Source organism: Panthera leo, chromosome B4 (genome assembly GCF_018350215.1).
Source record: "Panthera leo isolate Ple1 chromosome B4, P.leo_Ple1_pat1.1, whole genome shotgun sequence".
NCBI lineage: Eukaryota > Metazoa > Chordata > Mammalia > Carnivora > Felidae > Panthera > Panthera leo.
In genome coordinates, this window is record NC_056685.1 from 97,773,544 (window position 1) to 97,797,395 (window position 23,852).

Here is a 23,852-nt window from a genome sequence, read left to right on the forward strand (position 1 = left end):
CTGAGGTCAGAATGTGGAAACACATCTGATCATCTCCAAGCCCACCCTCCCTCCACTCCTCCACGACTGAACCTTGTAGCTGCATGACCTCATGTTCCCTCTGAGATCTTGTACAGCCTTGGTTCTGGTCTTTCGTCTGAAGAATGAGTTATGTGGAAATTGTGAGTTTAAACCTATCTTAGACTCACATCTTCTTAATTGCCTTTTCTCTCTTCCCTATAAGTGCAGCCACAATTTAAATGCTTCTGCAATTGTTGATTACTGCATTTACACTATGCCAGATGTTATCTGGTTTGAATTGTGCCCACACACTGCAGGTGCAAAATGGAGGCCGCAATTGAGAAAATTTGGACTTAAGTATCTCTGTATTTTCATTTAATTTATATGCTTGGCCATATAAATCATTTTCTTCTGATTTTTTTCAGCTTTCTCTTTGCCTAGCAGGCTTCTTTTGTATTACTTTAAAAGTTTTTAGAAGTGAGATTACTACATTGTATTTTATAGAATAAAAATATCCTCATCTTTGAGGTTACTTTGCATTTCCCCAGACTACAAAAAGAGTACCCTTGTACATTTTTATTTGTACAAGTAAAGCTAAACCAGGCTTGCTTTCCACCGAGCAGAACACTACATGGGATTTGGCCATCAAATATCACAAGCATACAAGCAAATGAATCTGTATAATCCCACAATTACTCTTCTATGATAATCTAAATAATCTAAATCCCAATTGAAAGAGATGAGTCCCTTTACATCACCTCTTATTTTTTTTAATGTGTTCTCTGTTTACTCTCCTATGCTATCATGGTCAAAAATGTAAAACTTGTTACTCTCTTGCATTCAGGGTGGTGATTCTTTTGGCTGCTATACCTAAACTAGTGAGGAAACACTCTGATATTTCCATAAATACGCTCATTTGATGATACATTTTAGGTCAGTACTTTATAGTATCTGAGCAGCTACTGTATTTTATTAAATCTAAGACATAGTCAATTGTATGATATACTATTACATTAATTACCATTAAGAAAGAACTATAGGGGGGCGCCTGGGTGGCTTGGTCGGTTGAGCGTCCGACTTCGGCTCAGGTCATGATCTCACGGTCCGGGAGTTCGAGCCCCGCGTCGGGCTCTGTGCTGACAGCTCAGAGCCTGGAGCCTGTTTCAGATTCTGTGTCTCCCTCTCTCTCTGCTCCTCCCCTGTTCATGCTCTCTCTCTGTCTCAAAAATGAATAAACGTTAAAAAAAAAAAATAAAAAAAAAAAAAAGAAAGAAAGAACTATAGGGGTGCCTGGGTGGCTCAGTCAGTTAAGCGGTCGACTTCAGCTCAGGTCATGATCTTGCGGTCCGTGAGTTCGAGCCCCGCGTCAGGCCCTGTGCTGACAGCTCAGAGCCTGGAGCCTGTTTCGGATTCTGTGTCTCCCTCTCTCTCTGACCCTCCCCCGTTCATGCTCTGTCTCTCTCTGTCTCAAAAATAAATAAACATTTTAAAAAATTTAAAAAAAAAAGAACTATAAAAGAACATGGCCGATTAAAATTTTTTAAATTTTGTCCTTATGGAAAATATCTTTTTGACTTAATTTAGACTTTTATTTCATATATCACTTGTGTATACATTAAAAAGTAAATACAAGAGAAAAATTTGGGGTAAATAACTTGAATAGGATATTCCTAAAAAATTTCCTTTCAGAGTCTGGCTCTTTTGAACCTCAGAATTGTCAGTCTCTGTATTTTGCCTCAGAATAACATCCCCTGTGACATCAGAAGTATCAGTGATACACTTTTAGATTCCTCTAAAAAGTTCTTAACTTTTATCTCCGAGATATTTTTCCATACCACTTATTTAAGGTCTGCAGACTGATTTTGTTTCTCTATTGAACTTTCCAGAAGAATGCACAGAATATTTTTTAGGTAACAATGAGAAATCATATTTTCTTAACAAGAGGTTCTGAAATACCCTGTTGATTTGAAAATGGAGGGACAATGGTTGTCCAGTCATGGCACCAGAAATAACAGTCAGGATTCCCCAATTCCAGGCAATCTTCTACTGCTTGGCCTATGACAATTTTAAGATATATCAACATTTCAAAGAACTTACATTATAAATAAATAAATAAATAAATAAATAAATAAATAGCTGCTTCTCAAATAAAGTGAGGTAACCCTGTAGCAACCTATATTGGCTAGTATTATAGCTATTAGTGGCAAAAATGGTTTTGTTGGATATCTGTTACCATATTTCTACTACACTAATGCAAGGTTCACTGATGCAATTAATTAGCATACTATAGATTTTCTCTCTGGTGATTTTGGACTTAACCATTGTGTTCCTATTTCTTTGGAATCTATGTCACTTTGTCCCCTCATCATGCTTTCCTCATAACATGCTTCAATTTATTTAAATATTTGGGTAAATAGCCACTAAGTACTGCCCTGAAACAGAAAGGAGTATGTAGCTAAAATTTATGGGCACTAATCTATTATGAACAAGCCACTTTGATAGGGACATTATATCTACTTTAGCATTTAAACCCTAGGAACAATCAAGATTTATATTGCCATTTTTAAAAATTTTTTAACGTTTATTTATTTTTGAAAGAGAAAGAGAGCAGAGGAGAGGCAGAGAAAGAAAGACACAGAATCTGAATCAGGCTCCAGGCTCCAAGCTGTCATCACAGAGCCTGATATGGGACTTGAACCCACGAACCGCGAGGTTATGACCTGAGCCAAAGTTGGATGCTCAACCGACGGAGCCACCCAGGCGCCCCATATTGCCATTTTTAAAATGATGCAGCAGGAAATTGATTTTGTTATATGATTCAACCAAGATAATCTATAGTAGAGCTGGTATGTTATAATTGAAATTTTAGGTATCTTTTTAACATCTCCCCTTCTTATTCTAACTTTTAATTCCATATAAGTTGGCCAATATGTATTAGTTTCCTTTTATTTTTTCATGCTGTTTTCTCCATTTAGGAAATCATCATCACTACCATCTCATGTTTATGCTTATTACAATGAAAATCACACTTGATGTTTTATATTAGGTTTTATATGTATATATATATACATACATACATACATACATATATCTTACCCTGGACTTATTCTAGGATCATTCCAAACACGTCCTGCTTGATAAAGTTCCTTGAGAATCTGATTGACCAAGTTTCTTAATCACAGCTAGGATTTAAAGCTTGTGTGGGAATAGGCAGTAAAGTGAAGGCCCAAGATCAGAGTCTGCGAATTAGGGGTACTGCCTTGATGTTTTCTTAGCAGAGTAAAGTGGTACATAGGAAGCAGCAACTACTATACCACAGGAGAGAAGGGAAGACCCCAGTGTAATACTGAGTTTGACCATGACAATGTTAAAGACTGATTTTTACCTAAGTCCTATATTCTCAAGAAAAGATAGCTTTAGAATTATTCACGCCTATACTGTCATGAAGTTGACTGAGGTAGAACTTTTTAAAATATAAGATAAGGGGCGCCTGGGTGGCTCAGTCGGTTAAGCCTCAAACTTTGGCTCAGGTGATGATCTCAACAGTTTGTGAGTTCAAGCCCCATGTTGAACTCTGTGCTAACAGCTGGGAGCCTGGAGCCTGTTTCGGATTCTGTGCCTCCCTCTCTCTCTGCCCCTCCCCCACTCATGCTCTGTCTCTCTGTCTCTCTGTCTCTCTCTCTTTTTCAAAAGTAAGTAAACATTTAAAAAATTAATGTTAAAATGTAGGATAAAAGGGACTGTGTATCCGTGTATATTGTGATACACAGGCAGAAATGAGTGCACAAATTTGTATTCAAAACTTGAAATTTATGAGCCAGAGATAGTCAGCTTATCTTAAGCAAGAAAGCTCACCTTATCTGATCATGTGTGTGGAGGGTGGGATATTATCTGAGATAGCATTCTCCACGTGAAGCCAGAAAGTCCAATTCTCTTCAGTTTACTGTAGGGTCTGTGGCATATTTTCCTAACAAATTGCCTGAGGATATTGCTGTACCCAAGTCTTAATTATTTAAAACTTTCTCATTTTAGCTGTGGAAGATAGAGGGAACTGAACTAAAGCAAAATTGAGCCAGGACTCTGCAAAGTGGTAATTTTGTAAACTCAATACCTGCTAGCTACTATTTCGCCATTATTTATTTTTCTTTATTCTAAAAGTTAACTTGATGAGGCTCCTGGGTGGCTCTGCCAGTTAAGCGCCGGGCTTCCGCTCAAGTCATGATCTCACGGTTTGTGAGTTCGAGCCCCAGGTTGGGCTCTGTGCTGACAGCTCGGAGCTTGGAGCCTGCTTCACATTCTGTGTCTCCCTCTCTCTCTGCCCCTCCCCCACTCATGCGCGCGCGCTCTCTGTCTCTCTCAAAAATAAATAAACATTAAAAAATATTTTTTAAAGTTAACTTGAAAAAAAAATCTAGTTAATTGAGAGTTTCATTACTTAAGGTTTTATTGCATGCAAATAATGGTACAATAACAATATACAAATTAGCTCAGCATATAGAAAACTTTACTCATTTTATGCCTCATTGAAGGATAGAAGTATCAAGGAAGGTCCCTGGGGATCAAAATATGCATTGGTATTATTCAACGTATTCATTAAGCAGTCAGTGGAAAATGTAAATGAGCACACATCCAAATCTGTAATAATAAAATGCTAGAAGCTAGAGATAATAAATCAGCTTGATCAAAAATACAGATGGATCTGGACAGCTGGGGAAATTATTCAAATGAGAAAGAGATGAGTTTTAATGGAAAGACTGGTATAATAATGCATTTGAAGAATAATACACGGTATAAAAAATAAACTAATAAGATACATATGAAGTAATTATGGAGAACCCTACTTTAGTGTATTTGTTGATAAACAGAACAGTGGTACAATGGTGAAGGGTAATTGTATTTTAAGTTTCCCAAGTTGAACAACTGAAAAGTAGAGAAAAGTTATAATACCACTTAGCCAGACAATAAAATTCTATCTATAAGTATAATGGGGATTTATAAAGTTAGCCCCTTTCAGGTCAGAGTACTAAAAGCTGGCAAGTTTAACTAGCATGGAGGTAGCTGTTAGTTTTGTGTTTAAAATATTGAATTCCTTGCACAGATCAATTTCAATTGTCCATCTCAAAGTTGCCTACCTGATCACACTCTTAGAACTTTTCTAAGTCTCAACCACCAAGCAACATGGCAACTCTTGCTTTGCACCTAAGATTCAGTGAACCTTATCAAACCAAAGATCCACAGCTGACTTTTGACTAAATGAAACAGAATTTTATTTTTTTAAGTTTATTTATTTATTTATTTATTTTAATTTTTTTAACATTTTTTTCTTATTGAGAGACAGAGACAGAGCAAAGAGAGGAGGAGACACATCATCTGAAGCAGGCTCCAGGCTCTGAGCTGTTAGCACAGAGCCCGACATGGGGCCCAAACTCACAAACTGTGAGATCATGACCTGAGCTGAAGTCAGACACCCAACTGACTGAGCCACCCAGGTGCCCATAAGTTTATTTATTTTTGACAAAGAGAGGGTGTACATGTGTGCACAAGTGGGGCATGGGCAAAGAGAGAGAGGGAGACAAAGAGAATCCCAAGCAGGCTTGGCACTATTTGCTCAGAGCCGATGTGGGGCTCTATCTTGTGAGTTGTAAGATCATGACCTGAGCCAAAATCAAGAGTCAGACTCTTAACCAACTGAGCCACCCAGGCACCCCAAAACAGAGTTTTAATATCCCAGGTATATCACACACTGTTACCATAAATTAAGCCATGCTATTTCTAATCATATAAATTTTTTCATTGCTAAGTAACAGTAATAAAGAAGTATTCTTACAGGCCACTGGGTGGTTCAGTTAGTTGGGTTTGACTCTTGATTTCAGCTCAGGTCATGATCTTGAAATCAAGCACCATGTTGGGCTCAGCACAGGGTGTGTTTTGGAGTCTCTCTCTCTCCCTCTGCCCCTCTCCCCTGCTCACACTCTCTCTCAAAATAAATAAACATTAAAAACAAAAACAAAAACATGTCTTTGGGGCACGTGGGTGGCTCAGTTGGTTAAGTACCGGGACTTTGGCTCAGGTCACAATCTCCCAGTTCATGAGTTCAAGCCCGTGTCAGGCTTTTTGCTGGCAGCCAGAGCCCGGAGCCTGCTTAGGATTCCGTGTCTCCCTCTCTCTGTGCCCCTCCCCCACTCATGCTCTGTCTCTTTCTCTCTCTCTCAAAAATAAACTTAAATAAATAAATAAATAAACAATTATTGAAAGAAAGAAAGAAAGAAAGAAAGAAAGAAAGAAAGAAAGAAAGAAAAAGAAAGTATTCTTAGAACACATTCCATATCAGTTTGTCCCTAAGGAGATAATTAGTAACCAACATTATTGCTAGTTGGATTTCATGGAATATACCCTGAATTTAGGAAATTGCTAGAACTACATTTATCAATAAGGCCTACTTAAGTCTCCATATTAAATGTTTGTGAAATTGGTAAAAACCTATTTGAGAGTATGTAATATAACAGGAGAAGCTTTGATTAAGCATTTAGAAAATAGAAATTCTTGCCCCAATTCTAACCCATTTACTTTGTTGTCTTAACAAGCCTCTTATTCTCTCTCAGACTGACTAATACCATGGCATTAAGAGTTTATTAAAAAAAAATAGAAACCATATATAAAGGCAATAGATCATTAATTACATTATTGTAAGTTTAATGTTATTTATTTATAAACAAAATTTATGTTCCAAATAAATAGAAATGTTTGTTTTAGAAAGAATGCCTAAATATGTTTTTATTGAAGTTGACTGGTTTGATCTTCCAAACTCTTGAATACTAAAATTTTAATCTTTTATCTCATCCAGGTCTCATTAATTTTTCTCCTTCTTTTTCTTTAAGAAAAAATTCTATTGCCTTGGATCTCTTTTTTTTATGTTCTTTTAGAATTTTTCTTTTGTTTAACTGTCCCTTTATCCCTCCTGTCCTGGACAACTCTGTTTGATTATCATCATCACCAACAGTAATGATTTTAAACACTTCCACTAAGTCATAATTACTATCACTTCTCATTTTCTGTGGTAGTCTGTGCTGTCATTTGCCCAGAAAGGAGAAAAAAAATTTAGTATTCACTGTAGCTTCTTCACTTTTATAAATGGTATTTCTTCCCGCACTGCTTTCTGCCGCAGTCCCAGAAGCACTTACTAATTCTGAAACTCTCCCTTGGGTGATTCTCTGAATTGGAAATTGTGACCTTGAGGCTGTACTGATAGATCACTTCTTGTGTGCTCTGATTCCATGACTATGTTGAATTCCAGAGAAGAGCATCTTTCCTTTGCTCTAGGAGATTCATTCATCTCAAGGGTCTTTATTTTCCTTCCCTCGTGGGAACCATTTTATGTATGTGCACACTCTGGGCACTGAGTACAAGTAGAAACATATGGCCAGTAATTTGCTTGTGATGTATTCACATAGGAAAAATAGTGGGGAGGTCAGATAGAACATATAAATCAAGTGGCAACTTCAGGCAAATAATTTCATGATATAGAATGTTTGAGTCAGAGAACACTTTTTTTTTAATGAATCACACATCTTAGAAATTACTACTAAAATAATTTGCTTGAGAAATGGACTAATTTTTTATTATTTTTACATTGGACTGTAACACTTACACCAATACTAATAAATCACATTTTGCAGACTAATCATCATCTAATTTAATAATGACTACTACCCAATAAAATAGTCTATTAAGATTATTCTGGCATACATGAGAGGAACCTAAATCCCAAGGACTCCCAGATAGTAAGCACAGGAGCCAGAGTTAGAATTATGTTTATCATCATTCGGAGGACTCTGAGATCTTAAAAACTTTCTCCACATATTGGGAAAATATTCTAGTCAGCAAAAGTATCCATTCTGGAGTTCATTAACCAAGCCAAAGGCATGGAGGTAAACATGACTCTTTCCATCCCTCATCTTCCACACCGATCAGTTATGAAACAAAAGCCTGGGATCTGGAGTTTGTACATTAAAGGAAACTCTTCTCTTGGGCTTCACAGGCATACACAGAAGACCTTTATAAAGTTGTTTGGGAAAGTCTCTACATCTCTAACTCTCTACTGGAAGCACACATTCAAGAAGACATGCAGTAACTTACGGATTGTTTGGGGCTCCTGGGTGGCTCAGTTGGTTAAACCTCCAACTCTTGATTTTGGTTCAGGTCATGATCTCAACGTTATTTAGTTTGAGCCCCTCATCAGGCTCTGGACTGACGCATGGAGCCTGCTTGGGATTCTTTCTCTGCCCCTTCCCCGCTTGCATGCTCTCTCTCTCTCTCTCTCTCTCTCTCTCTCTCTCTCTCTTTTCCTCTCTCAAAATAAACAAACACTATTTTTTTTAAATTATGGATTGTATAAGGGCTTAATGTAATACAATGAAATGATAACCATCCTGAAAACCAAGGAGTTGCTGGATAAATCCTACACCTGACAGCAACTCCCTCCTGATCTACAGGACTCAGAGCTGTCATTGTATTCTGTTCCCTCCATAGCTCATCATCAGCCTCCACTACAGTGTCTTATCTTTATATACCACATCCCTTTTAAAGAGGCTGGCTTAATACAAGAGGAAGTATCACTAAATATTATAAAACCAAAGTAACCTCATGATACTTAGATATCAAATGAAGGAGACAACCAAAAATGAAAAGAAAATGGGGAAAAATAAGCTCATATTTGCGTGCACATGCATATCACATCTAATGGCTTCTTAGTAGTCCTACAAATGAAATGTTAGGTGTTAATGCTAATAAGGCAAATATTTACTAATTTTCATAAGGTAATTCATTGGCTTTATCCTAAATTTTATGGTTCTATAATGTTTTTTTGTTTTTGTTATCAATGCCAGTGTTTGGAATTAGGGTTAATGTTTTCATCAGTTAACTTTATGATATGGTTTAGTTGTGGGTGGCCAAACCCAGTACAAGTTGATGCAAGCAAAAAATGGAGTGTTTGGCTGACATAACAGAGAAGTCTAAGAGTAGAAGCAGTTTTAGGTATGGGTTGATAGATGTTCAAATGTGCTATTCGAAAAGAGTTCTGTAAAGGTAACTCTTCACTACTGTTTTGCTTTTATATTTGTTGAGTTTATTCTAGGCAGCTATACTCAGTCACAAATAATGCCAAGTGATAACCGGTGACACTAAGATGATATTGTATCACTTTAGATACCTATTTGAAAACAAATAAATATACTTCCTTTTTCTATTGACAGTAAAATCCACATGTAAGGGTCTCACTGTTCCAGCTGAGATATTGAGTTTAGCGAAGAAATTAAAGTGCCATAAATGGCCACATATGGGTCACATATATTGCTGAAGTTCAAGATTGAATCAGCCTCCCTCAAATCAATGGATTAAGATTGTGAAAAGACTTATCTTCTAAAACAAAGGCAAGGTGCCTTTACCAAATGAAAAGGCAGTGTTTGTTGGGCAGGCAAAATAATAGCTCTCCAGCATAAATGGTACCCATGGGAAACAATGAAGTTTAACAGAGAGTCTAAGAATAATAATGTATGCACAAAGCTTAGAGAGTCCTTGAACACTATCACTCCCTTTATTCAGTATTTGGCTAGGATTTATTGGCAAGCATTATGTTAATGTTGTCTTCAATTAGCAAAATGGAGTCGAAATTATCAAAATCCTGGACCAGAATGCATCAATTGGTATTATAAGCATGCTTGCTAGACCTGCTGTCAAATGAAGCTAGTATATTTTCCAGCCAAAAGAAAGACTGGACCACAGAAACACAGCCTGTAGAAATGTAAGAGAGTTGTTGATTGCTTGAAATAAACAAAAATAGGAACAGGCAGCTGGCAGGGAGGAATCAGATACAGACTGATACCATTTTGAGAAAAAAAAAGTCTCTACAGATCTATATTATAGAGACTAATAAACAAAGGTAGAGCTCCAAACACAAAGGCATGCTTGAAAGTAGCAACCTCACCTGCTAAGCAAAGGACAGCTTTCAAAATGTCTTCCTCAGAAAATGTATTGGCCCTTTTAGCTTCATATTCCACTACCATAGTCAGTTTCATATATTAAAGTGTGTTAACTATGTTTATATACCATATAAGGTGTAAATGCCATATTAAAACCCAGGGCCGTTACAGGTTGAGGAGCATATCCATGTAGGATACACACCCCATGGATTTTGAATAGTGAGCCTGTCTGAAAAACAACCAAACACACACACACACAGAGACACACACACACACACACAACACACCTAATCCCACACACCTAATCCCATACCTAATACAAATAATTGAAATAGAGACTTTATAATTAAAACCCAGTTAATTTACTCAAAAGAAGATGATTAAAAATTTAGAGCAAGTAAATTGTCTAGTCTGCTTGAAGCCATAAAAATTGAAAGTTTGAATAATACATTGTTTTATTAAGATTATATTACCTAGTTCTTGTGCATGTGTGCTATATCTAGTTTTGTCTCATCACACTTTACCGAAATATGTGGGTGTATACATATGTATATATTTGTATGCATATATTAGGCATGCAATGGCCAAGGTGTTCATTTCAACTCAGGGATATGCTTTAAAAAGAAAGCAGTTCTTATGGTCTAATTTAAATGCAGTAAGAGAAAAAGGATTAAGTGCATGCACTTTCATTTAGCAGGTTCAGCTAGCTTATTTGTGCATCCAACATAATCTCTTAAAAATTACCATAAGCAAAATATAACAGATTGTAAATGGTTGCTCATATTAACTTAGCTAAGTACTTGTAATCTGCATAAGCGTTATTTAACAGAACATAATTGTGTAACAGTATGATACCTCCAGAGTTTGGAAGACTGTTATGTGACTCAGTCATATTTAGCAATCAGAAGGCTAAAATAAAGAATACTTAAACAGTAGATACTTTTTAAAATACATGCAGATGTATTGTTTTTTTCTAAACCAAAAAGTACATTTGAAATTAGAAAAAAAAAAAACACCTCATCTTCCTCCTGGTATTTCATTTCATTAATCTTAGTTTGAAATAGATACAAAATATAGTAAGGGGAAAAGAGGAAACCATTGTCCTGAAAGACAAAGTACTTTTGATTTGTAAGAACTGTACTTTGGTGAGAGAGAAAATGTTTTTCTAGAATTCCAAGAGTTCAGCTTCAAATGTTAAAAGTCAATTTTGAAAGACTGAGAAATACAGTTTATATTATAAAATATAAAGAATGGCAAATTCAACATGATAATGATGTTCCAGCCCAAAAGAAGGTAGGGATTCATCTGGGTCACTGGTTTCCCAAGTACAGTCCTGGACCAGCAGTATCAACATCACCTGGAAACTTACTAGAAATTCAAGTTATCAGGCTCTGTCAGGACCTTCTCAATCAGAAACTCCAGGGGTAGAGCTCTGCAATCTATGGCTAATGCATGCTTGAGAACCACTGGCCTAAGTTAAAAGTGATTTTAGGATAGGAATGATTTAGAGAGAGTTGTTTGAGAAGGAGTCATCACACCTGCCCTATCTAGAGGCCCAAATCCTGCATAAGTCTGGAAGTACTCAATATAAACACCCTGAGAGTATAGGAAAAGCCCTGGGTATGGACTTCGGTCTCCCTTCTGAGTCTGTAATCTAGGAAGAGTGTAAACCTTTTACCCATGTTCTGTCCAGCATGAAGTCAGGGGCTAACAGCAGGTTAAGTGTCCTGGGTAGTGCAAGGAAAGCAGTTGAGGGCTCTATCTACCTTAAGATGGGGTCAAAAGTGTCAACAGGATCTGAGGTTGTGACAAGGACTCAGTCTGAAGACCTTGATGACCAAAGATTGGCAGAATGTGTAGATATTTCAGCAAAAAAATATAGACTCTATTCTCCTTCCTTGTGGCAGGATGATCTAGGACATTCTGCCCCTGCTCTTAAACATAGAACACCCAGAGAAAAAGGTATAGAGAATTCTGAAAGTAGTTGAGTTACTTTGAACTAATATCTTGAAAATGAGGCCTTATAATTAACTTGTTTTCATTTGTAGGAAAGTAACAGCTTCTGTCATTTTTTTCATATCATACTTTGTAACTATTCACTTTAAAAATGCTACCAGTAAAATAAGCAGAAGGCTTTAATAACATTAAAAACAGTGCTCCCATGGTTATGTGACTGATATTTTTGATTTGACAGATTTGGGTGTACATTGATTTTAACACTTTGAATAACTAATATTCAATAATTATAAGCTGTGCTCTAAGAATTATGCTACGTGCTTCTCATTTGTTGTTTCAATTATACAAGTCAATGGGATAGATGTTATTTTATATATGAGAGAACAGATTTTTTTAATTTTTTTAATGTTTTATTTATTTTTGAGAGAAAGAGAGAGAGACAGCACAAGCAGGGAGGGGCAGAGAGAGAGAGAGGGAGGGAGACACAGAATTCGAAGACAGGCCCCAGGCTTCTAGCTGTCAGCACAGAGCCCGACGCAGGGCTCAAACTCACAAACTGTGATATCATGACCTGTGCCAAAGTCGGACGCTTAACTGACTGAGCCACCCAGGTGCCCTTGAGAGAACAGATTTAAAGAAATTAATTTCTCATTAAATTACACATCATACTACAGTGAGCTGCAAACATGGATGCGTGATATCAAAACCTAAGATCTTAATCTCTATGTTATGCCAGAGTGGCAACAACTAATGCCTGAAGAATGTACATAGCATAGCTTAAACACTAAATACAATACTTGCTCTGCATTATTCTAGGCAGTCAATAAATACATGCTGAATGAATGGATAAATACCATTCAATTTGCACAAACTCACTTCTGTATTTGATTCAGATGAGCATTACTTAACCACCTTGGTCTAAATAGCACCACCCTTTTCCCTGAATATCTCTTTAACCAGATTTATATTCCTTCTTAACACTTATCATTACATGACATATATATCTGCCTTTCCCACTCATCGTTGTTTTTTTTTTTTTTTTTGCCTTTTTGCCTTTCCCACTCATCGATAAGCTCCATGAGAACAAGTCTTTGTCTCTGGTCCACTCCTATATCCTTAGTGCTTGGAATACAGTGGAGGTTCAATAAAAATCTCCTCAATGAAATATTTATGAATAAAATAAGAGTATTCTGACAGTGTTAATGACATATATTTGTGAATGAATAGAAACCTTCAGCTAACCCCTTTTCCTTTTATTTCATAGGTCTTGAATGCTAATGCTAAAACATTCCATAGTCTTATCTATGGGATTTAAGGAGACATTTTCTAAATGTGTGCCAGACGGTCAATAAAGACTTTGATTCTGTTGAATACCCCCTCTCCCCAAGATGGTTGCATTGATTGTTTTTTACACGGTTGGAGCTGATAAAGCGTAAGCTTACGGAATGGCAGTTGGATGTGTATCTAGAGAAAGGTGAGAAGTGGAAGGCTGAGAAAACAGAGACCAATTTAACAGGGGAGTGAAGTGGTGAGAGGGGCCGGGGATAAAATACCACCTTGCCTTCCAAATATGTGTACCACCCTTTTGTGGTAAAGGTAATCCCCAGCTCCACTGGGCTACTGCCAAATCAACTGGTGGTTCCTCACACCACTTGCCCATCATGGTTAACCCAGCAGCACACAGCAAGTTCCTAGGCAGGGAGCCAATTACAACAAAAACACAACTCAGAACAAGAGCACAAAATGAAGGGTTTTAGGACAGCAATGTAACACTCAGCAATTCCCAGGAAACTTTTATCTCTGCAGGCTGGAAAAAGAATTGGTTCTTATTTGTTTTCACCTAGCAAAGACATCTTGTTGGCACCGGGAGCCCCAGAAAGTGTCTGCCAATTCCATGTCAGTCGTGGCCAGTTTTCACCGATGTGCTATACAGTGCGTTAAACTTTATACTATAAGAAAGCAACTTGTGAGTACCTAGGTCCCTGTGTTAAAGACCCAGCTAAAATGTAAAGATTTCCTGATTGTCTGACAGATGGGGTTAGAATGATTTAATGCTTCAGTCCCAGAGTGAATTCAATAGCTGTTAAAAAGCCAACCTTTTGCACACTTAGCTTGCAGAAAACATGTTTTCGATACACCTCTTCCTTTCTTTCTTCCTTCCTCCCTCCTTCTCTTCCTTCCTTCCTTCCTTTCTTTCTTTCTTTCTTTCTTCCTTTCTTTCTTTCTCTCTTTCTTTCCTCTTTCTTGTTATTGCAGTTGTTTTGTTGGCTGTTGCTAAACAGGCACATCATTGTTTTCATTTGTTAATTTTTTCCGTTAATTATGCTTCCTCTCAAGCTTTTTATCAATTTAATCTTATTTTCTGGGAGCTCCAAACAAGCCAGACAATGAAGAGAAAAAAAAAAACAAGGCACAGCTGGGTTTTTGTTTTGTTTTTTTGCTGTGGTTGTTTTCGTTTTTGTGTTTGTTTGTTTTTTGTTTTTGTTTTATTGTCCAAGTATACCTCTATAAGAATCAGAATTACTTAAAAATAATTAGTTTTAAATCTCATAAACATAGTTTGGATGGTAAGGCTTAGAGTCTCCTTAAAAATTAGTCATTTACTTGCATTTCTGATGTTGGGTACACACAGGAAACCCTCAAGCTTTCATTTCTTTGATCATGAATATAGAGAACTATGGAAAGAAGCAAAATTGACAGAGGGAAAGAAATGGGAAACCGATGGCTGTTTCCACAGTAGTGTAAGAAATAAGCCAGAGCTTCAGAGAAAAATAGCCAAAGGTGGAAGATTTGCCACCTTCTCACTAGCTTGTTTGTCGTATTGGGGGAAAAAATAAAACATATTTTCATAATAAGAATGTTGCCCTTTGGTGCTAAATAAATATGCTCTTAGTTTAAATGAATTTCACAAATCCTTCCTCTCCCTTTTTGAATTGAATATTCCTTTCAGAATGCAGAAAAGGGATTTGTATGATTATGAAGCATCAAGATGAAATTCTGGAACACAGGACGTGAGATAAACAGAGAGATGGAATGTCTAAAAATTATGACAATAGGATTCTTAAAACCAGGTTCCAAATTATAGTAAACATATTTCCTCTAAAGAAATAAAACCAAGTTTTCCCAGCCTAGTATATTATCACTTCCCTGTGATCTTTTTTTTTTAATTTTTAAATTTTGCTTCCTATAAAAAGAAGAAAAATAATGTATCTTTTCAGATTCATTATGTAATAAAAATAACAGTGGCAAGTAGGCACAATCCATTTACATTACATGCAGAGTGGCTCAGTCTTAACGAATGATTTTATATGAATGAATAGGCAGACAACCTATTATTTCATATAATGCAATCAATGAATTGGAGTGTTGCTTGTTAATGAGCTTGCCTGGCCAGCATATTCTACTGTAAGGAAATCTTTCATGATGACTAAAGGTAGAAAACTCATCATTCCTGCATCTAAGGAATGGCTAAATTCCCCAATTACTGTGTCTGAAGACTGTCAGAAAGAGAAAAAGCTCATTAGTTCAGCATAACTACGTGATTATTCTCACACAGTAAAATCTTATTTTTTATGCAAAAATGGGTTGCATTTTGGAAAAGCACTGTTGCATGGAAAATGTATTAAAAGAGCTCCATGATACGTGCCTAATGTTTTTGTATTGTTGAGGAGTTTGGAAGACAGTATTATGCATACAAATGTGTTACAGATCATTAAAGATCAAGAGCTTTCAGATTGCAGAGTCAACAGGCTCGTGCAAAAACTGAAAGAGACTAACAGCATCTTATTTGGAATAGGAGCTTTGAGGAATAGAAATAAAAATGATATTCTAGTCACTACCCCACCCTATCCAACACTCTGCTTTGCATTCTAGATTGTAAAAAAAAATTTATAAAATAATCTACCAAAATTTTCCAAAAAGTAGTGTTGTATAAGAAAGGGTTGACATCAATATCGGTACCAATTTGTGAATAGACAATAAAATAGGTAAAAATATGCTTTGGCAGACTGATTTAATAATAAAGTCTCTGTAAAAGAGTGAAAAAATATATTTCTTGAAAGTATTATTGAACAATTTTTGACAGGTTTTTTCCCCTTTAAAATGAGCATTTTAAATATGACGTTTGAGTAACGGCAATATTTCAAGTTTAAAGATTGTATTTCTTGATTTGGAAGATGTGACCCTCAATTTGAAATGGATGGGATAAACATTTTAAGAGTTAACTTCCTGTGAAGTAGACATTGTAAGCTTTGAAAAATCAAATTGTCTTAAGTTTGGGGAACCTGGGTGGCTGAGATGGTTGAGTGTCCCACTTTGGCTCAGGTAATGATCTCACAGCTTATGAGTTCAAGCCCCCATTGGGCTCTGTGCTGACAGCTCAGAGCCGGGACCTTACTTCGGATTCTGTGTCTCCTTCTCTCTCTGCCCCTCCTCTGTTGATGCTCTGTGCCTCTCCCTCTCAAAAATGAATAAACATTAACATTTCTTAAAAAAAATTGTCTTAGGTTTAATTTACTGTTAATAATGCTTGGTAAGGAACAGAGTATTTTACATATAATATGTTCTTCTTAATAATAGAAGATCTATTACGAGAAATTTCCAATGTCCCTAATTTAAAACATAATTAAAAACAAATAAAAGAAATGCATATGAAAGGGGCCCAATGTCCACAGCATCAGGATCTGGCTACCTCCCTTTTGCCAGACTTTCTGGCATTAAGCTCAACCCTGCCCTTGCTTCTAAACCCATAACTCTCCCTTGCCAGCAAGGACTTAATTCACTGCCAGATGGTCAGCAACAAGTTGTCATTGCTACCAGTCTGGCTTTGACCATACAAGCCAAACCAAGAAATTATGCTTCTGCTTTGTTTCTGGAAATGGGTCTTTAATAGGTAATTGTACCCGGTTTCCTGTGCCAATGTTCCGCCTTAAATTGCCTGTCTTAGAACTTCTCCAGTCCCTCAAGTCTGAACCCTGCTTTTCTCCCTTGTCAATTCCTATAGTCCCATCTTCTGGAGACTGCAATTAGTCACCTAATGTTTGTCACCCTGCCATTTCCTGCTGTTTGTTTGTTTGTTTGTTTTTGTTTTAGCTTATTTATCTGGATCTCTAAGTAGTGACAGCTCCTAAATTGTTCCTTGCCATGCTCCACTGTCCTGACTTTCGGTGATATACTGATACCCCTCTTGTAAAGTCCCCGATATCAACTACTTACCTGTACCTATCTTTTGTCACATATTCTCTGGATACCATATTCTGCCACTCAACCCGTATTACTCGTGTGAGAAAAAAAATGCTTAAGCTTTGTCTTAAAAAGGCATTTGGAAAACAGTTAGAAGGCAGATTCACGCAGCTCTGGAAAAATGAAACCAACAAAATCGTGAAAATCTCCTACAATAATGTGCAATAAAATAGATGTGCAGAAAACAATTGAGGACAAAACTCTTGAAGAAATTTCATCTAACTACAAAATATGGAACTCGATTAACATAAACCTACCCCAAATTTAACATACTTTTTAGAGACTTTGAGTCTTGAAAGAGACACTTATCTTGACCCCTTTTCTCTGCTTTGTGACTGAGAAATTTAAGATTGAGAGTGTAAAAATTGTCAGAAGGTGGTTCTCTGATGAATCGTGGTAAACATCTGTTGAGGTTGATTAAGAAATAAAAAGAGATATAAAGCACAGATATTCAATATCATAAATGAATGCTGCATTTAGACATTCCTCTTTATAAGCATTAAAAAACTAACTAAGAGGGTATTACACCAACTTTATTTCAATAAATCTGAAGATCGAAGTGAAATGGGCAAATTCATAGAAAACTTCAACATTTCAAAACATTTATATTATTAAAGTATCTTAATCAATAATTAAAACAATCTCCACAATGTTCACTTTATGACCAGATGGCATCACTGGAAAATTTCACCAAAATTTAAACAAAAAAAATGCCACCGTTACACAAACTATTCCAACATATAGCAAAATGATTGGGAGATCATTTATGTAGCTCACATAAACTTTCAACAAATAACTTATAAATCTAATAAATGATTATATAAGTTATAGAATAGATGATAAAACCAAATAAAAATAGTACCTATGTAACACAGACAAAATTCAGATGACCTCTCAGAGGGGGGAAAATAGTGCCTAAGTCTCTTTTAATATTGTCATTAATGAAATGTCTCTCGGGGGCGCCTGGATGGCTTGGTCGGTTAAGCGTCCGACTTCGGCTCAGGTCATGATCTCACGGTCCGTGGGTTCGAGCCCTGCGTCGGGCTCTGTGCTGACAGCTCAGAGCCTGGAGCCTGTTTCAGATTCTGTGTCTCCCTCTCTCTCTGCTCCTCCCCTGTTCATGCTCTGTCTCTCTCTGTCTCAAAAATAAATAAACGTTAAAAAAATTTTTTTTGAAAAGAAATGTCTTTTGATGCCCTTTTCTATTAGAAAATAGAACATATTGTTTATTTTTTATATGCAAGCTACAGTGTACATATTCCTTGGATTTTTATAGTACATTATGATAAAGCATGAAATTGACAATCTCTTCAGCTCAGAAGGTTTTACCAAAGGGAGGCCTGCTCTCTTGTTTGGTTCTTTTTTTTTATTATTTTTTAAAATTTTTTAATGCTTATTCTAGCATGCATAGAATGGTAAACAAGGAAATAGCTTTCCTCTATATTTTGTCTTCTATGTGTATCCTCAAATTTCTGATTTGAAGTAGCTGTCAAACTTAAATAAATAATCAAGCAAAGGGTATATGTTGCCCAGGGTAACAAAATGTACATTCTCCTCTGTTTAATATACTTTATGTTTGAAATGTAAAATAATTTGTTATCTGTTTATTTAATTTATAATGGTAAAAATATTGTTATGGATGCATCCTGGTGGAAATTTTGCCAAAGTGACTTATTTAAAACAACAAATAGCAATTAGAAGTGAGAAATTATTCTATCAAAGTACATTAGACTGTTTTGCTAATAACTGTGTTTTATATATGACTAATATTTCAGATTTTTCTCAAAGGTAAAATATGGAAACAGTTTTAAAAAACATTTTGATAAAGACAGTCATTATTATGAGATATGCATGTTTTATATATTGCACCCTTGTCTTTACTCATTTGTTGCTTTCTTCTATCTCCTCTCATTTAAGCACTGTTCCTCCTTGTAAACAGTAAAATGTAGGCCCCCAAATCAGGAAACACTTGTAGCAGTTTTCAAATATGGACCAAAATTCTTTGGCATTTTTCTCATCTAGGTGAGTGGTCTATGTTCCTTCCTTTTGAACCTGGTGTCTGTGATCGCTTGACCAGTAGAATACAGTGGAATTGGTTTGCATTCAGTTTCCTGACCTGGGTCTTAAGCAACTGGGATCTAATTTAAAAGTAATCCGGGGCGTCTGGGTGGCTCAGTTGGTTGAATGTCCGACTTCAGCTCAGGTCATGATCTCAGTTTGTGAGTTCACGCCCTGCATCGGGCTCTGTGCTGACAGCTTGGAGCCTGGAGCCTGCTTCGGATTCTGTGTCTCCTTCTCTCTGCCCCTACCCAACTTGTGCTCTGTCTTTCTATGTCTCTCAAAAAAATAAATGTAAAAAAAATTTTTTTTAATAAATAAAGTAATCCAATATTCTCATAGTAATTGATTTTGCTTTAGGTATTATGTAAGGATTTAACTTCATTTTTTGATATTGATAAACAATTTTTGCAACATCATTCATTGAATAATTTCTCCCTTCTCTGCCCCCTGAGTTATAATCTCTCTTTTTCACCATCTGTTGGCTGGAAGTCAATCATACCCACCAGGACTTTAGAAGAAGCTACCTGTTGAAGATGGCAGAATCTGGGTTCTTTAATGACTGCTTATGCAGAGTACCTCACCATCTATCCCTACCACTACCTTTATCTGAGTAAAAATAAATAAAACTCCATGTATTAAACAACAGCGATTTGGAGTTTTATCTATTACAGAAGCTAGTCTTACATTAATTTTATACTATTGAAATGTAGGCAGAAATGTTTTGTTTTAGATATTGAATCTGAAGAAATACTAGTCTGTAATTATCTTTTTTTACACTCCCTTTATTTACTTATAGGCTCATGTTTAAACTGGCACCCTAAATAAGTCAGATATATTTCCTTCACTTTCATTTTCTGAAACAATTTGCATAAGGTATAGAGGATCTAGTTTTTAAAAAACTTGGCAAAACTTGGGGCACCTGGGTGTTAAGCAGTCTGTTAAGCATCTGACTTCAGCTCAGTCTGTTAATCATCTGACTTCAGCTCAGGTCATGATCTCATGATTTGTGAGTTTGAGCCCCTCCTCAGGCTCTGCATTAACAGTGTGAAACCTGCTTGGGATTCTTTGTCTCTCTCTCTCTCTCTCTCTCTCTCTCTCTCTCTCTCTCTCCCCCTACCTTACTTATGCTCTCTCTCTCGCTCTCTCTCTCTCTGTCTCTCAAAATAAATTAAAAAAAAATGTTTGGCAAAACTCATATGAACTTGATATTTTCGGAGGGATAAGGGAATTTTGGCAACATTTGGCCATGGATCCACTTAACATTGCTTTAAAAATGCTATGAAAAGTATGCACCTTTACTTCATGAAAAAAAAAGCACAAAGACATATTTACTCAAAGTTTTGCACTTAACTTTAGGTCTCCTTTAAGGATTAATTAAATAAAGATCATAAACAACTGACTTCAGCACACTTTTAGTCATGGGTCAGAATGCTGTCATGCCTTATTGAAAATTTCCTTTTATTCTTTTGTTCCATTTTCTCTCTTTGCGGTTATGTTGTTTATAAATATAATAAAGGCTCGTTTAAAGATTCTAGTACTTTGTTCTAGCAAGCTTGTTTTAATATGGAAAAACACCATCAAAATGTTTTTAAAAATTTGAAGTCATCAGCATTAGAAGGAATACTAAGTCACATATAAAGCTACCGACACTGAAAATTTATAATATAGTAACTAATCCAAAGAACACTTTTAAAAATTAGCCAAGAAGAAGTCAATATACCAGTTTGTTTTTTTATTAGGACTTTATTTTATTTATATGAATAAAGAATAGATAATTTAGTGGCTTGAATAGCTGTAATTGTTTCTTACCTGCACTTAGACAAGATAAATCACCCTTAGTTTTACCTTGAAATGGCCAAGTACAAAGGGCATTTGTGCCATCTATTTCCTACATTTAACTTTACCCCTCTTGCTTTATGCATATACATGCACTGTTAACAGTGTATCTCATCATGAATAGCTAATCAGAGGGCCCATCAACATGCAGATCATTTCTTGGCTAACAGAATTGTCGATGAGCAACATGTCATACTTCCTGGCCTCCAGCTTTTTTTTTTTCCCAGACAACTCCTGCTGCATAATGTGTGCCAAATAGCCTGAAGAAGTAGCTACTGACACTGGGAACCGAACCCACATCTCTCTTCTGGCATTCAAAAATGTTACTAATGAGCTACTCTTTTGACTCCTAAACAAGAACTGAATTCATAAGATTCCCCAAGTGCCTGTATTAGAACTCCTCACATGCCTAGACCATACTCCATTCACTTGATACACCCCTGCCACCTTCGCCCATTTTGAAAATGTTCCCTAGGTGTGTGTCCACCTCTTTATGCAAACGAAGTGTTAAGAAAACATGCTTCTGAGCCTCACTTCCTAATGGGACTCAGGATGGAAGAGTCTTCTCTTATTTTTCTCTCCATTTGGAAATGATCCCTGTAATATTACCTTTTAGCTCAAGTGTGGGAATGTGCCGTGGGGACTGCTATAGTGCAAGTCACTTGAAACAAAGGGCATTTTTACATGATTCTTGCAATTTTTTCATATACAATAGAGAAATGAAATTGAGAACCAAAATCATTTGTACATAGCTGTGAATTCCCTATACTCATTTTCTTTTTTTATAGTGAAAATGCGGACCTATGTAATAAGTATTAAAGACAATGCAATTTACTGTTAAATCAACTATTTGTAGGAAGTGTGTCATAGTGACTGCAGGGGACAGATGCCTGGTTTTTATATCCCTCTTTACTGCTGACTTACTGTACAACCTTTATCCATGCAATTAACTTCTTTATTCTTGATTCACCTAATTTAACTGTAATGACCATTATGAAAATCACCAAAACATGTATTTATTTTCTTCTCACTTAGTCTTTTGTGTTTCCAACATATGTAAAGAAATTCTTTAGGGAACTTTATATTATTGGATAGTATATCATCTCTCCAATATTTTTTTCTCCTTTTTTTCCTTCTGTCTTTATTCAGTCACGTGCTCTCCAAAGCTATGAAGGAGAGAGAAGGAAGACAAGGCTGTATTTGGTTTCCTCAGTCTATTAAAACTGCAAATCATGCTATATTAATGGATTGTAAAATGAATTTACTGGATTACAATTTTTTAAAATAGACTATATGATTTTTTTTAGTTTTGTACGTGTGTATGTTTACTGAGGCACAATGGAAAGTATATGCATATGTATTGAAGTTTCAAAAAGGTTGAAAATCTGCCCTTTGGATTCTATATATTGATATGAGATATGTATTATATAATATATAAATATATATATTTCCATTCCATTCTCTACAAATGTGCATTTGTTTCCTAGATTATAATTTTTGAGTGATAATTGTAAAATTGTCTTAATCTAGGGGTGTCTGGGTGGCTCAGTCTGTAGAGCGTCTGACTTTGGCTCAGGTCATGATCTCATGGCTCATGGGTTCAAACCCTGCATTGGGCTCTGGGCTGACAGTCAGCTTGGAGCCTGGAGCCTGCTTCAGATTCTGTCTCCCTCTCTGCCCCTCCCTGACTCTCTTTCTCTTTCTCTCTCTCTCTCTCTCTCTCTCTCACTCAAAAATTAAAATAAACATTAAAAAAATAAAATAAATTAAAATTTCTTGATCAATAATATTTAAGTATATATTACCCAAGTCTTACCATGAGAAAAACATCAGACAAATCCAAATGAAGGAATTCTACAAAATACCTGTTCAGTAATCTTTAAAACTATCAAGGTCTTCAAAAACAACATCTAAGAAACTGTGACAGGCGAGGGCCTAAGTAGGCATGACAACTCAACATCATATAGTATTTTAGATGGGATCCTTGAAAAGAAAAAGGAGATTAGGTCAACACTATAGAAATAAAGTACATATAAAGTCTAGACTTCAGTTAAATAATGTATCAACATCAGTTTATCAATTTTGACAAATATAACATATGAATGTATAATAAAAGAAGCTTTGTGTGGAAAATACAGTAACTTGTTACTGTCTCTGCAACTTTTCTGTAAATCTAAATCTATTCTAAAATGAAAATATTCAAGTACAGATATTTCTAACTTCAATTAAATACAGTGTAACCTACCTAATTCTGTATTTCAATACTAATAGAAATCACCAACATTTCAATCGAAACGCCTTGAGACATTTTAAAGTAAGACTCTTCAAAAATGAAAAATTTTATATTCTCATATTAGGAACTGATGAAATTCCATATTGTAAGGACACTGATCTCTGGTTAAAGTTATAAAATCAAAACTAGTAATTAAGTAATAAATTTTATTAATTTACATTTCAAGGAAGCCAACAAGCTGTCTCACATGAGAAAAAAAATAGACAAAGTATTATTGTCTTTATGCTTTTCCCATAGTTAGCAAATAAAGGTTGCCAGGAAAAACATGAAAATGTCTTTGGGGTACAATTGCAAAAGTAAGCTTTCATCTTTTCCTTTGACTCTCTTTTCCTCAAAACCATCAACTCATTTCATTCTTCAGTAGCTAGAACGTTGTATTTTATTTTGCCAATTTTCTAAGCTCTAAGATCTTTCCTTCACCTCTGACACGATGTTCCTATCTTCCCTATCTCTGTTGTCTGTCTGAATATCATTCTCAGGCCTCCCAG

At 36.0% G+C, this 23,852-nt stretch overlaps 1 long non-coding RNA gene across 1 annotated transcript in view; it reads left to right on the forward strand.

Annotated features, from left to right (window-relative positions):
- LOC122223682 overlaps positions 1–19,173 on the forward strand; it is a 69,895-nt gene extending 50,722 nt beyond the window's left edge. Inside the window, exon 3 of the long non-coding RNA XR_006204391.1 lies at positions 19,092–19,173. This is a non-coding gene — a long non-coding RNA (uncharacterized LOC122223682). The remainder of the gene's footprint in view (positions 1–19,091) is intronic.
- The last annotated feature ends 4,679 nt before the right edge of the window (positions 19,174–23,852 follow it).